Source organism: Schistocerca cancellata, chromosome 9, assembly GCF_023864275.1.
Source record: "Schistocerca cancellata isolate TAMUIC-IGC-003103 chromosome 9, iqSchCanc2.1, whole genome shotgun sequence".
Lineage (NCBI taxonomy): Eukaryota > Metazoa > Arthropoda > Insecta > Orthoptera > Acrididae > Schistocerca > Schistocerca cancellata.
In genome coordinates, this window is record NC_064634.1 from 168,704,254 (window position 1) to 168,720,298 (window position 16,045).

A 16,045-nucleotide genomic window follows, 5' to 3' on the forward strand; every position below is an offset into this window, starting at 1 on the left:
CTCACATTATTAACACAGCACAACAGCACTTCCGAGGCGACGTATAAACACAATGATTGCGTATTTTCAAGAGCTCGGTTTAACGTCTCACACTACAGATGTATCCATGGCAGTTGAGAGGAACATTTTTCCTGGACACGCCATTTCTCGTTTCTGTGACGTTCCTTGGTTACCAAGATCAACATACTTGTTCGCTTGTGACTTTTTCTGGTAGGGTTCTTTGAAAGAGCGTGTCCATGTTAACAAACACCGACGTGCATTACAGACAGCATGGGCTAGATTGACCAAAGTCTGTTGGGTCATGTTTTCAGTGACTTCTGGCAGAGAGTTGATATTGCTTTCGAGAGACTGGAAGACGTCCGGATGGCAAGTGAATGGTCTTGCGGCGTTCGCTATACCGGTTCTCGTCAGATCACCGATGTTAAGAAAACGTCGGGCGTGGACAGTACAGGGTTATTAGAAATGATTGAAGCGATTTCACAGCTCTACAATAACTTTATTATTTGAGATATTTTCACAATGCTTTGCACACACATACAAAAACTCAAAAAGTTTTTTTAGGCATTCACAAATGTTCGATATGTGCCCCTTTAGTGATTCGGCAGACATCAAGCCGATAATAAAGTTCCTCCCACACTCGGCGCAGCATGTCCCCATCAATGAGTTCGTAAGCATCGTTGATGCGAGCTCCCAGTTCTGGCACGTTTCTTGGTAGAGGAGGTTTAAACACTGAATCTTTCACATAACCCCACAGAAAGAAATCGCATGGGGTTAAGTCGGGAGAGCGTGGAGGCCATGACATGAATTGCTGTTCATGATCTCCACCACGACCGATCCATCGGTTTTCCAATCTCCTGTTTAAGAAATGCCGAACATCATGATGGAAGTGCGGTGGAGCACCATCCTGTTGAAAGATGAAGTCGGCGCTGTCGGTCTCCAGTTGTGGCATGAGCCAATTTTCCGCGGGCTACGCGTGAAACTTGCCCGCACGCGTTCAACTGTTTCTTCGCTCACTGCAGGCCGACCCGTTGATTTCCCCTTACAGAGGCATCCAGAAGCTTTAAACTGCGCATACCATCGCCGAATGGAGTTAGCAGTTGGTGTATCTTTGTTGAACTTCGTCCTGAAGTGTCGTTGCACTGTTATGACTGACTGATGTGAGTGCATTTCAAGCACGACATACGCTTTCTCGGCTCCTGTCGCCATTTTGTCTCACTGCGCTCTCGAGCGCTCTGACGGCAGAAACCTGAAGTGCGGCTTCATCCGAACAAAACTTTATGAGTTTTTCTACGTATCTGTAGTGTGTCGTGACCATATGTCAATGAATGGAGCTACAGTGAATTTATGAAATCGCTTCAATCATTTGTAATAGCCCTGTACTTGGATGGGTGCCCGTCCGGGTACGTCATGCTCAAGCGGCACTTCTCCTTTGCCTTTACAACAAGGAGGAGAAGGACTGGTGGCGTAAAGTTGATGAAAACTAGACTGTGTGCCAATCTTTGGGACTGAATTCCAAACTTCTCCTCAGTGCCTCATCCAGTGAGAGCATGAGAGACTGTTGATGGTGATCCGTGCGTCGGATGGGAAGGTTAAGCTCGGCGATCGACTTGGTGCTTTTAGAGAGGAGTTGGCTGCGTACCGGTACTGCGTCGCACCCTTTCCATCCGTGACGACACAAACACAACACTATTAGCCGACCACAATATTACTGTACCTGAGAGTGAGGCCGCCTCAGTCTGCTTATCGTAAGTCAGCGCGTAATTGGAATTGCGAAGGAGAGGAAGGGCGGTACAACTACAGTTACGCAATAAAAGCTGCACTAATCTTGGTGATTGAGGTTATGAAGTGGGTGATCCGTCACACAGGGGACAGACACCAATTTAGTCGTCTGTTGTATCTGTTTCCGTTCCAGTTTCATCCGCTGTATCAGTTTCCATATCACAGTGTTCGTCATGAGCCGCATATTCTTCACTCTCCAAACCAACTCTGATTATTATATAATCTGTTGCTAATTCCATTAATCCAGCTCTGCTCCAATATTTATTGTTACTTCTGTGTACATTTTAGCAAGTTGTTTTGTAGGGTGGGCAACCACAGCCAAACTTCGACATTTTTCCAAAGAAAATTCCGCACTGGTTGTATGAATGATTTTTATTAAATCTGTGACCGGTTTCGCACCACTTATCGGTGCATCAATCTGTACAAAAAAATAATGTAATAAGAGCTCATATAAACTATTCGATCCCCCAATTCGGAGACATAAATTAAACTTTTAAACAACCAGTTTTTTAAATGAAACAAGAAAGTACTCAAATACGCTATTTATAACATAGTAACGTTGAACATTGCCTTGTAGCCACTCCACACCATTCACGTCCAATATACCGTCATCTAGTGCAAGCGGTAGTTAAAATTTAAAAAATATTTTTTAAAAATTGTTTAAATGATGGGAGCGAAAATGACACAGAAAATAAAATTAAAATACGATGCTGATAAAGCTCCCTGAAACACGAACGACGAAGAGCCGAACATTAGCATGAACAAACAGCGCAATGAGGGCCACGTAAACATATCAGAACACACGGTGCAAGTTGAGAGGAGCCGCGCGGCAGCAGACACGGCCTGACTGACTGGCCGAAACCCGGAAAGCGCTCACGCAGTGGCGAGAGAATCGCCAGAGGCCGGATGACGTGCACAAGGTGTGAAGAGTGGGGGTGGGGGGTGCTGAACATTTGATAAACAATTCCTTATGTCTATTTTTAAAAAAGTCTAATACCATACTAGGTGGCCAATATAAAACATGGCAATAAGTTAAAACCATAAGAATAATAAATGTGGTGGTTCTGAATACGTAAGGCCCGGAGTATGTATAAAAATATATAGGACGGAACCTACTAACAAGTAAGCTATAGGGGTAAGGCTACCTGTTTAAGTAATCAAAATCTTCTAAAAGACCCTTGTGCCTCAGATCAGTCTGGGCATAAGTGAGGAGCGAGGGGATTTCTTCAGAAAATTAGGGCACCACCCTTAATGTTTTGGAACAGGTTGAAATCTTCAGAGTTCTGAAGAAATCCCCTATCTCTACCGCTTTAAAACTGCATCTGCTTTATAAACAGGCTTTGGCTTATTGATACAATGCGCGATCTGTAAAATCCCATTTCTTTCTAAACTCGGTTCAAAACATTTTGGACTGGGTGAGCCATTCATTATGTCCTTATTACGAGCTGTAGCAGTGTGGGCTTTGTCAGAGTAGTAAGATACGGGGGCCATATCAAGAAAAATAATACACTATATGATCAAAAGTATCCGGACACCCCCAAGAACATACGTTTTTCATATTAGATGCATTTCGCTGTCACCTACTGCCAGGTACTCCATATCAACGACCTCCGTTTGCATTAGACATCGTGAGAGAGCAGAACGGGGCGCTGCGTGGAACTCACGGACTTCGAACATAGTCGAGTGGTTGGGTGTCACTTGTGTTATACGTTTGTATGAGAAATTTCCACACTCTTAAACATACCTAGGTCCACTCTTTCCGATGTGATAGTGAAGTGGAAACGTGAAGGGACACGTACAGCACAAAAGCGTGCAGGCCGACCTCGTCTGTTGACTGACAGAGACCGCCGACAGTTGGAGAGGATTGTAATGTGTAATAGGCAGATGTCTATCAAGACCATCACACAGGGATTTCAGACTGCATCAGGATCCACTGCAAGTACTATAACAGTTAGGCGGGAAGTGAGAAAACTTGGATATCATGGTCGAGTGGCTGCGCATAAGCCACACATCACGCCAGTAAATGTCAAACGACGCCTCGCTTGGTGTAACGAGCGTAAACATTGAACGACTGAACAGCGGAAAAACCTTGTGTGGAGTGACGAATCACCTTACACAATGTGGCGATCCGATGGCAGGGTGTGGGTATGGCGGATGCCCAGTGAACGTCTTCTGCTAGCGTGAGTAGCGCCAACAGTAAAATTCGGAGGCGGTGCTGTTATGGTGGGGGCTTGTAACCCTTGTTGTTTTGCGTGGCACTATCACAGCACATGCCCACATTGAAGTTTTAAGCACCTTCTTGCTACCCACTGTTGAAGTTCCATTCGGAGATGGCGCTTGCATCTTTCAACACTATCGAGCACATGTTCATAATGCACGGCGGAGTGGTTAGACGACAATAACACCTCTGTACTGGACTGGCCTGCACAGAGTCCTGAGCTGAATGCTATAGAACACCTTTGGGATGTTTTGGCACACCGACTTGCCAATGTGACCTCTCCTCAGTGCAGCACTCCGTGAAGAATGGGCGGCCATTCCCAAGAAACATTCCAACACCTGATTGAACGTATGCCTGCGAGAGTGGAAGCGGTCATCAAGGCTAGGGGTGGACCAACACCATACTGAACTGAGCTACCCAAGCACGACTCACGCCCCGTCCTCACAGCTTTACTTCTGCCAGTACCTCGTCCCCTACCTTCCAAACTTAACAGAAGAGCACTTGCCCGCGAAAGGCAAAGGTCCCGAGTTCGAGTCTCGGTCCGGCACACAGTTTTAATCTGCCAGGAAGTTTCATATCAGCGCACACTCCGCTGCAGAGTGAAAATCTCATTCTGGAAACATCCCCCAGGCTGTGGCTAAGCCATGTTTCCGCAATATCCTTTCTTTCAGGAGTGCTAGTTCTGTAAGGTTCGCAGGAGAGCTTCTGTTAAGTTTGGAAGGTAGGAGACGAGGTACTGGCAGAAGTAAAGCTGTGAGGACGGGGCGTGAGTCGTGCTTGGGTAGCTCAGTTGGTAGAGCACTTTCCCGCGAAAGGCAAAGGTCCCGAGTTCGAGTCTCGGTCCGGCACACAGTTTTAATCTGCCAGGAAGTTTCATATCAGCGCACACTCCGCTGCAGAGTGAAAATCTCATTCTGGAACCATACTGAATTCCAGCATTACCAGTGGGGGTCGCCACGAACTTGTAGGTCATTTTCAGTCAGGTGTCCGGATACTTTTGATCACATAGTGTATTACCAGCTGACATGTGATGTATCAGATTCTCTTCTATTTGCCAGAATTGTCGCCATTCATTTCGTCGTGATAATCTTGAGATTTAAATTTTGTACCATAAATTAACTGTGCTCTCCGTGTGAAACCCATTGCTCCTTCATTGCGGACAGCAATAGCTCTTTGACTTGTACTGCTATTAAGCATTTCACCTGGAACTTCATGCTGCCAGCACTTTTTTGTGGTATAATGCGTATTCACACAAATTTCGTCCGTGAATATCATTTGTTTGTTTCTTAATTTTTCATTATTCCTGATTGCTCTCGAGTACATCGCATGCTTTACAACAATGTGGGAACAGTCTTTCAGATTGGTACCTTCTTTTTAGATTTTTATAAACGAAATCCCATTACTTTCAAAATTTTCTGAGATGTTTCCCTTTCCCCCAGAAAATTTAGCTTAGTTATTGAAAATAAGAGCAGACTTCTCAACGGTGTGATTTCCTTCTTTTGTTCATAATACTCCAAAAATTTCCTTCTAATAAGTGCTTCATCGACGTAATCTAGAGAAACTAATTTTATAGAATGCCTGTGGTATCTTTCGCGGTTTCTTTCACTTTCTTACAGTACTTCAAAATATATTTCTGACTCATCTACAATATTGCCGTCCGCAAGATTTCTTTCTGTAGACGCATCATTATCTGATTCTGCTTTTCTTTCTCCCTGAAAAAATTGTTCAAACATTAACACAAGCTCTTTTTCCCCTCAGTGTGTCCCCCAACGCGCCATCTTCCTCCATTTGCTACTTTCAGAGGTATTCATGGTTATGGATAACGCCTCACTGCGCTGCTGTCAATACGTCATGAGGAGACGGTGAACCACTTGATAGCATATGCACAACTGACTTGAAAGCATTGACAGTGTGATGCGTTTTCCTTTTAACCACTGTACTCGTTTCCTGTAATGTCACCGCGCGTTTCCAATAACGGCTGTGGTAGGCCAAGAGCAATAATATCGTGCTTGGGTAGTACATCGCACTGCATACACACTCATCACAGTCATCCTGAAGACACAGATACACACTTGACACTTCATAACAGGTCTGAGGAAGGCAACGCCAAACCACCTCAAATAGGACTTTTCCATGGAGACGTAGGTATCCTACGTCTGCATCTCCAAGCATATTTCTTGAGTATGGGAGTACTTCGACTTTTAAGACTTTTCTAAGTGACCAAGTGTATGCAATAGAATTTCTTTTGATTTTAAAGAAATACACTCCTGGAAATTGAAATAAGAACGTGAATTCATTGTCCCAGGAAGGGGAAACTTTATTGACACATTCCTGGGGTCAGATACATCACATGATCACACTGACAGAACCACAGGCACATGGACACAGGCAACAGAGCATGCACAATGTCGGCACTAGTACAGTGTATATCCACCTTTCGCAGCAATGCAGGCTGCTATTCTCCCATGGAGACGATCGTAGAGATGCTGGATGTAGTCCTGTGGAACGGCTTGCCATGCCATTTCCACCTGGCGCCTCAGTTGGACCAGCGTTCGTGCTGGACGTGCAGACCGCGTGAGACGACGCTTCATCCAGTCCCAAACATGCTCAATGGGGGACAGATCCGGAGATCTTGCTGGCCAGGGTAGTTGACTTACACCTTCTAGAGCACGTTGGGTGGCACGGGATACATGCGGACGTGCATTGTCCTGTTGGAACAGCAAGTTCCCTTGCCGGTCTAGGAATGGTAGAACGATGGGTACGATGACGGTTTGGATGTACCGTGCACTAATCAGTGTCCCCTCGACGATCACCAGTGGTGTACGGCCAGTGTAGGAGATCGCTCCCCACACCATGATGCCGGGTGTTGGCCCTGTGTGCCTCGGTCGTATGCAGTCCTGATTGTGGCGCTCACCTGCACGGCGCCAAACACGCATACGACCATCATTGGCACCAAGGCAGAAGCGACTCTCATCGCTGAAGACGACACGTCTCCATTCGTCCCTCCATTCACGCCTGTCGCGACACCACTGGAGGCGGGCTGCACGATGTTGGGGCGTGAGCGGAAGACGGCCTAACGGTGTGCGGGACCGTAGCCCAGCTTCATGGAGACGGTTGCGAATGGTCCTCGCCGATACCCCAGGAGCAACAGTGTCCCTAATTTGCTGGGAAGTGGCGGTGCGGTCCCCTACGGCACTGCGTAGGATCCTACGGTCTTGGCGTGCATCCGTGCGTCGCTGCGGTCCGGTCCCAGGTCGACGGGCACGTGCACCTTCCGCCGACCACTGGCGACAACATCGATGTACTGTGGAGACCTCACGCCCCACGTGTTGAGCAATTCGGCGGTACGTCCACCCGGCCTCCCGCATGCCCACTATACGCCCTCGCTCAAAGTCCGTCAACTGCACATACGGTTCACGTCCACGCTGTCGCGGCATGCTACCAGTGTTAAAGACTGCGATGGAGCTCCGTATGCCACGGCAAACTGGCTGACACTGACGGCGGCGGTGCACAAATGCTGCGCAGCTAGCGCCATTCGACGGCCAACACCGCGGTTCCTGGTGTGTCCGCTGTGCCGTGCGTGTGATCATTGCTTGTACAGCCCTCTCGCAGTGTCCGGAGCAAGTATGGTGGGTCTGACACACCGGTGTCAATGTGTTCTTTTTTCCATTTCCAGGAGTGTACAATTTTTTTTCTAGAAAATCAAAGTACTGTTCATTTGAAAACCATTCGTTTCACATACGCCAGCCTGCAATACGTGCTGTGTCCTTTCATTATCAATGAATACTAAAATATACAGAAACGGTATAATATAAAGAAACTATTAGCTCTACTGCAATGGGTTAGTACGGCGTGTATTACGCTGTCCACCAAAGCAAGAAGAAAAGATACATATGCCTGAAAATGCCTGAAATGAACTTTGTAGCCGGCCAGGGTGGCCAAGCGGTTAAAGGCGCTGCAGTCTGGAACCGCGCGACCGCTACGGTCGCAGGTTCAAATCCTGCCTCGGGCATGGATGTGTGTGATGTCCTTAGGTTAGTTAGGTTTAAGTAGTTCTAAGTTCTAGGGGACTGAAGACCTTAGAAGTTAAGTCCCATAGTGCTCAGAGCCATTTGAACCATTTGAACTTTGTACCACACTGCGCATACATGACAGGATTACCGCACTTTACAGCGCCTCCGTCTCTAAGATTTCAAAATGGTGTGAAGTCTCCCTGCGCTGTAAATTGTCTTCTAAACGTCGTGACATGGAATATGGAATCGAAGGGGACTTGACTATGTTCGTCATGATTTATGGGACCAACAGCGATTGCTAAAGGACCATAACGAACAAACTGTCAACCGAACTTATCATAGTCATGACCGATAGGTGGCAAGTCAAGCTAAAATGTACAGCATGGAAGCAGTGGCAACCGATGTTTTTCGAAGAGGGTTTGCACTTTCTTTGTTTTATGCGAATGGCATTTGTCTTGCAGAATCTGGGAACTTGGAAGTGACTGCTATAGGATCAGTAGGTTGAGTCTACAAAGCCTTTGTAGTGTACATGAGTGGGGCAAGCAAACACTGTTGCTGGTGTGTCCAGGTAGCAAGGAAAAACTGTATTTTTCTTATGCCTAATAAACAGAATACAATAACACAGTTTCAGTCTACACTACTTTGTTGAAGCGGAAAGTCAGTCATTGATGTTCCTCTGGAAAGTTCTTGCACAGACAAAGTCCATGAAGCTGTGGTCAGCAGAGAGCGGTGGCCTGCACGAGAACGCTGAAGATAAGGTTCTGCGTGGCGGTGTACTCGAAGACGAGTTCAGTCGAGGGTCAGTGAGGTGGGAGCTTGAGGACTGTTGAGACAAGGTCCAGCAGAGTTGGAACTCAAGGACAGCAGAGATGAAGTCCAGCGAGGTGATGGCCAGAGAGCGATTGAGTCGATGTCCAGTGGGGCGAGAGCATGAGGACGGCTGAAGTTCATAGATACTGCAGCGAGATACTCCTTGTAGGCTCTGCGTTCTGAACTCCCCGTGAGGAACTGCTAGAAGCAGCAGCCCGGAGTGTGAACTGATGGCACAGCAAACGGGCAGTGACTTAATTCTCACCCGGTGGTAGGATACCGACTCGGCACTCCAGGGACACGTGACTCGCTGAAGCGAGGGGGTGCCGCAGTGGCGATGCGTAAGCTCCTGGCACCGAGGCTGCCGCCACACGGTATTGTGGCAGATGCTGGAGGTGTAGTTGAAAACAACCCGGCCTATCTGTGTGGATGACGGATTGCTTTCGTTCGATCTCTAGAGGTAAAGTTATTAGCTTGCCGGAGCTGGGGCGCTCTACGTTACACGACTGTATGGCTGGTGACAGTGTCATAGGCGGTAGCTTGGGGATAGAGCAACCTTCCTCATAAAGGAGGACGACTTAACTATTAACATTGCATAAACATTCTAAACATTCTACCAGAGTTGCAGAGGTAACCGCTAAACTCCAGAAGGTTTTATTTTCAACAGGATGATGCAACAGCCGGCTGTTGTAGCCGAGCGGTTCTAGGCGCTTCAGTCCGGAACTGCGCTGCTGTTTCGGTCGCAGGTTCGAATCCTGCCTCGGGCATGGATGTGTGTGCTGTCTTTAGGTTAGTTAGTTCTAGGTAGTTCTAAGTCTATTGAACTGATGACCTCAGATGTTAAGTCCCATAGTGCTTAGAGCCATTTGAACCATTATGATGATGGAACAGCAGTTGCAATTCACGTTGCCCTCAGTACTTAGGAGTAGAAAGAATCCTACGAAGTACAATTTACTTTCAGCTCGCTTTATTCAAACCCGACACCTTGTAAGTAGAAGCCACAGGTGATGAGACAGATTCCTTCTTCGTAGTTTTCTGTAAGGCATTCGACAATGTCATCGACTAGTAATCATAATACGATCATGGAATATCTGCGCAAATATGCTACCGACTGTATGAATATTTGAATATGTAAAACTAAATGTTGAATGTTCTACAGAAACAAAAGTAGTGACAAACGTGCCCAAGGAAGCATAATAATACCTCTAATGTTATAAATTCGAGTATACACAAACGCTATAAGATTCTTCGCTGACGGTACTGCTGTCTACAGGAAACTATCATCGTTGCATGACCGCAAGAAGCTGCAGGAGGAGGTGGCCATAATCTTCACTTGGTATTACACTGTCCAGTCACATTAATGTGAACACCTGTAAAAACCCTAAATAACAACCTTGCACAGCGCGGATCGCTGCGAGAAGTGCAAGAAGAGAGCCAATGAGGTTCTGGAAGGTGCTGACATGGATGTGAAGCCATGTCAACTCCAGTGCAGCGACCAGCTGCGCTAGGTTTCTCGTCTGAGGATCCGATGCACGATCAGCCCGATGAAGGCGGTCCAACAAATTCTCGATTGGGTTTAAATCTGGTGAGTCTGGTGGCCAGAGGAGTACTATAAACACATCCTGGTGCTATTCGAAGCGCGCACTACACTGCGAGCTGTGGGCGGGTTTCAGTGCCCAGCTGATAGATGCTATCGTGCTGAGAAAAAACAAACTGCTCTTATGGGAGGACATGGTCGCCGACGATGGATGCATACTTGTGTTGATTCATTGTGCATTTCAGAATGACGAGATCACCTTGGGAATGGAACGAGAGCATTTTCCATACCATAACATCTATATCTACACCTCCATGATTACTCTGCAATTCGCAATTAAATGCTTGGCACAATAACGCTCCCTTTTTGTCTGCTTTCAGAAGTTTCACGCCGTACACACCAACGACACAAAACGTGATTCATCTGAAAAGACCACCTCTCACCACTCAGTGGACGTCCAATTGCAGTATAGGCGTGCAAATTCCAGCCTTCGTCGTCGATGAACAGTAGTTAGCATGGGTGCATGAAGCACGCACCTGCTGAATGTTGGTTGAGGAGACACTGTTGGTGGCTCGTCTGTTGAGAAACTGTTGAGCGTGGTGATCTACACCCATGCTCATAAATTAAGGATAATGCTGATACATGGTGAAACAACGCTCTTGTGGGCGGTTTGTGGGTTTAAATAAAAAAATGGTTCAAATGGCTCTGAGCACTATGGTACTAAACATCTGAGGTCATCAGTCCCCTAGAACGTAGAACTACTTAAACATAACTAACCTAAGGACATCACACACGTCCGTGCCCGAGGCAGGATTCTAACCTGCGACCGTAGCGGTCGCGGGGTTCCATACTGAAGCGCCTAGAACCGCTCGGCCACAACGGCCGGCCGGGTTTAAATCACCTCGGGGTATGGCCATGCGCTAAATTTGACCTGCGGTCGTCGCACGTGGCGCTGGCAGCATTCCACATATGCACAAGTGTGTTGGTGCATGTCAGAGTACGGTGCAGCGAGTAAGTGTGCAGACGTTTTCAGATGTGATAATGCTGACTGTGTGTTGAAAATGGCTCAAAGAACACATGTTGATGACGTTATGAGGGGTAGAATACTAGGGCGACTGGAGGCTGGTCAAACACAGCACTTCGTAGCATGGGTTCTCTGTGTGCCACAAAGTGTAATCTGAAAACTATGACAACGATTCTAGCAGTCAGGAAACGTGTCCAGTACGGGACGTCCACAATGTACAACACCATAAGAAGACCGATATCTCACCATCAGTGCCCGGAGTACTGCAGCCATGGAGTACTGCAGGTAGCTTTGCTCGGGACCTTACCGCAGACACTGGAACAGTTGTCTCCAGACACACAGTCTACAGACGACTGAACAGACTTGGTTTATTCGCCCTGAGACCTGCAAGGTGCATTCCACTGACCACTGGTCACACGAGAGCCCATAAAGCCTGGTGTCAAGAACACAGTACATGGTCATTGGCACAGTGGTCCCAGCTTATGTTCACCGACGAATCCAGGTATAGAGTGAACTATAATTCTCGCCGGGTTTTCATCTGGCGTGAACTAGGAACTAGATACGAACACCTTAATGTCCTTGAAAGCGTGATGGTGTGGGGTGGGATTGTGATTGGTGCACATACCTCCCTGCATGTCTTCGACAGACGAACTGTAACAGGTCAGGTGTATCGGCACGTCATTTTGCGCCAGTATGTCCGCATTTTCAAGGGTGCAGTGCGTCCCACCTTCCTCCTGATGGATGATAACGCACGGCCCCATCGAGCTGCCATCGTGGAGGATTATCTTGAAATAGAAGATATCACGCGAATGGAGTGGCCTGCCTGTTCTCCAGACCTAAACCCCATCGAGCACGTCTGGGATATTCTCGGTCGACGTATCGCTCCCCTACGACACTTCAGTAGCTCCGACAGGCACTGGTACAAGAATGGGTAACTATACCTCAGCAGCTGCTCGACCACCTGATCCAGAGTATGCCAACTCGGCGTACGGCCTGTGTACGTGTGCATGGTGGTCATATCCTACATTGGTGTTGGGGTACCTGCACAGGAAACAGTGGCGTTTTGGAGCACATGTGTTTCGGGACGGTTTTCTTAACTTATCACCAATACCGTGGACTTACAGATCTGTTCAAATGGCTCTGAGCGCTATGCGACTTAACTTCTGAGGTCATCAGTCGCCTAGAACTTAGAACTAATTAAACCTAACTAACCTAAGGACATCACAGACATCCATGCCCGAGGCAGGATTCGAACCTGCGACCGTAGCGGTCACTGAAGCGCCCAGAACCGCACGGCCACAACGTCCGGCTACAGATCTGTGTCGTGTGTCTTCCCTATGTGCCTATGCTATTAGCGCCAGTTTTGTATAGTGCCACGTTGTGTGGCACTACGTTCTGCAATTATCCTTAATTTATGAGCGTAAGTGTACGACGTCACTCTCAGACTTGGCGACGCTTTAAGCAGCAAAGCCACAGCCCAGGATTTCATGGGAGCTGTAAGGTGGAGTAATAATGGCACATTGGCACCAAATTTCACCACAATTCTGCCCAACGCCACCGTGGACGTTTCACACGATAAAAGGTCGTAACAGCCATTCTTCCTCATAATTCACCCCTTCTTTCGACGCTTCTGCGATGGAGGTCAGAACGGCGACGCACAACGTTGAAATTACGCGCTTATCTTATAGATGGCCGAGGAAAACATTTCAGACACAGCGCCGCTCAATAGAAGGGCTGAGGGGACGGGAGAAAAGATGTCAGTGGATTCATCCCCTCCTTTGGGTTGTTGATAACCGCAGTTTCACACTCTGAAACGACAGTTCTCAGTACGACGAGCTGCGGAAGGACGTCCTTGATAACCTCCGACGCTGCTGACAACCGCGGATGTTTCAACCCATCTCTAAGAACACTGCTGGGCTGCACCTCAATTGAAGGCGATGGCACCCGTTTGGAGAGCAGCGGGGCTGCAGTGTTTGCTCTCATGTACAGGTTAGAACCACTAGCGACCGGTAAAATCACTAGTTGTAGTTTAAACGTGACGCGAAGAAGCAAAGTTGCATGGGGGCTTATTTATATATATAAGGAATGCAAATATTTTTTTGTAGCTGTATGTCCGATTACGCTGTTTCGTAAACGGCTGGCCCTGACTAGTATTAGTACGCAATCTGACTGCTTAGAATGACAACAAAGAATGTAAGAAAATTTTCGTTAACACAGTTAATTAATTAAGTCCCCAGCAACTATAAAACCTACGAAACCAACAAAGCACAAGTGTAGCTGTTCTGTATGTGGTAGTATGACTCAACGCACATCTGGCACGGTTCTTCTTCAACAAGACAAGAATTTTTAAATGCCAATTATACTGACGTGATAAAAGAAAATTACAAATACTATAATTGTGCAAGAAAACCAAAATTACACTCTAATACAAGAACACACGCCAGATGCTTTGTTGACTGAACCTGTAATGATGCATTAATTAGGTCACTGAAATAACGAGAGAGAAAAATAAAAGTAGTTTGTTACCTTAATTTATATTGACGACATGCACTCTGATCATTACAATGTCTCCATTAGAATAACATCTGCTATCTCTCCCATCAAATAGCTGCATAAAACATGGGACAAACACTCACTACTACCCCATCTCACTCCAACTTCAGCGACAAGCAGTGTCCACCACAACTTCTCGGCAAGAACTGCCTGCCGCTACGTCTCAATAAGCACTGCCAGTGGAGGCGGCGGAACAATACTCTCTGGCGCGATCTTTGGCGCTGTGGCTCAGTGTAGCCACCTTTCAAAGTGTGCTCATGCTTTTAGAACCATCACGATTCACTTACTCCTGTGGAGCGATCGCGGAGGAGTGCGATATTGACACATGCGTGAATAAAACGGCGAAGGATCCCTCCGCGAAATGTGCGGGAAGCAAGACCATAAGGAACGTTCTTTGACGCCCTTTTGTGCCTTCGATTGAGGGCTTTTCGTGTCGATTCTGAGCGACTGTGTGTCTGAAATCTTTTCCTCGGCCAGCCGTAACAAAACCGCGTGATTTCAACGATGGATGTGGCCGCTCTTACCTTCATCGCAGAGGCGTCAAAAGAAGGGGTGAAATGTGGTAAGAGGGGGTGTGACTACCTTCTTATCGTATGACACGGCGACGGCGGTGCTGGGCAGAACTGTGGTGAAATTTGGTGCCAATGTGACATCATTAAGGTATCTTACACGTCACATTAACTTCTGAGCTCTGTTCTTGAGCCCGGAGCCGCGCGGAGTAGCCGCGTGGTCTGAAGCGTCGTTTTAAATTTCCTAGCGTATCTCTCGCTGTCTCGTTGCATTTGTGCACTGAAAATGACGGGGTGTGCACCTTTAGCAATATCGGCGTTTGTCGAAGACGTCACCCGGTTGCATCCTCACAAATTCTTTGAACATGACAAATGTTCTTTGCAGCAGATGTGGAAATGATCACTTTGATCTCGTAGCAGTTTTATCACACTGAGTCACGCTCTCAGAGTTGGGGGACGAAAGGAATGGCAGTTTTCAGTGTTTCGCTGTAGCTCTTCATGTAGATAGGGTTGATATGATTACTTTGAATCTGTAACTTTCCAACACAGATAAAAATCACACGAAAAGAGCTCAGGCGACCTAGGAGATCAGGAGATTTGTAGATTTTACTGCCTTTAGTGGTTGTCCTTTCGTCACCCAATGTCCGACGAAATAGTGCCAGGCTTGTATGTGCGGTGTGTCTCGTTACTCTATCGTACTAAAAATATTGAGTCTCTCTCAGTTTGCAGTGGTCTCTTTGCTTTTTAGATTGTGGCGACATTAAATACTGAAAAAACTTTGTCAGCTATCTTTAGTTTGGCCACTCCCTAAGATATAGAACGCATCTCTATATCCATATCCACATGGATACTCTGCAAATCACATTTAAGTGCCTGGCAGAGGATTCATCTAAATATAGCTCACATTACTCGCAAATCTCTCCCCCAGGGCAAAGTCCTACGTGACTGTGCACAGGTGACTCCCGTATATAAGAATTACGCTGGAGAGCCAAAAAAAATGGTATAGGCATGCATATTCAAACACAGAGATAACAGCCCGAATACGGCGCGGCGGTTGGCAACGCCTATATAAGACAATAAATGTCTGGCGCAGTTGTTAGATCTGTTACTGCTGCTAGAATGGCAGGTTATCAAGATTCAAGTGAGTTTGAACGTAGTGTATAGTCGGCGCACGAACGGTGGGACACAGCGATGATGTGGGGATTTTCGCGTACGACCATTTCACGAGTTTACCGTGAATATCAGGAATCCGGGAAAACATCAAGTCTCCGACACCGCTGCGGCCGGAAAAAGATCGTGTAAGAACGGGACCAACGACGACTGCAGAGAATCGTTGAACATGACAGAAGTTCAAACCTCCCGCAAATTGCTGCAGAGGTTAATGCTGAGCCATCAGTAAGTGTCAGCGTGCGAAGCATTCAACGAAACATCATCGATATGGGCTTTCGGGGCTGGAGGCCCACTCGTTTGCCGGCCGGGATGGCCAAGCGGTTCTAGGCGCTACAGTCTGGAACCGCGCGACCGCTGCGGTCGCAGGTTCGAATCCTGCCTCGGGCATGGATGTGTGTGATGTCCTTAGGTTACTTAGGTTTAAGCAGTTCT